Here is a 748-nt window from a genome sequence, read left to right on the forward strand (position 1 = left end):
ATACATTCACATGGAAACATGGCCAGTTATCATCAGTAATCGAGTTGCATTCGTAATCGAAAAGTTCAACCCCCCCCCCCCCATATCAAGGTTAGTATTTGGTGTGTCCACTATTGGCCCGTGAGTATGCGTGAAGACGACGGGGAAAGGATTGGCACAAACAGCTCAAATAAGCCACAGGAATGCTCCTCCACTCCTCCTGCAATGCCTGTGCAAGCTCAACGACGTTACGTGGTGGTGGCTGGCGGTGACGTACACGACGTCCTAACTCATCCCACGTGTTCAATTGGATTCAAATCCGGTGAAATGGCGGGCCAGTTCATAACGGTGATGCCGGCTTGTTGCAGGAATGCCTGGGTAATTCTTGCAGTATGAGGACGGGCATTGTCTTGTTGAAACAAAAGGGGACCTCCTGGTCTTCGGTGACGGCGCAAAAGTGGCTGGAGAACTGGTCTTAGAATAATGTCAACATAACGCTGGGCTGTAAGGGCATCGTGGACAATGATGAGATCACTCCTGAAATCACAGTTGATTTGCCCCCCCCCCCCCATACCATCAGACAACCGGGCTATATTATATATACTTTATATAAGATCTTATCTCTGATATACCTAGAACCGAGCCACTCGGGTATACACTGCCCGATACAGAGAGATCTAATAGATATACAGTTAGGAGAGATATTTGGATAATCGTGTTTTATTCAGTTACGGGTGTTATAGGATCCCCGTGACACTGGACATAAAAT

This window comes from Gigantopelta aegis, chromosome 14 (genome assembly GCF_016097555.1).
Source record: "Gigantopelta aegis isolate Gae_Host chromosome 14, Gae_host_genome, whole genome shotgun sequence".
Classification (NCBI taxonomy): Eukaryota; Metazoa; Mollusca; class Gastropoda; order Neomphalida; family Peltospiridae; genus Gigantopelta; species Gigantopelta aegis.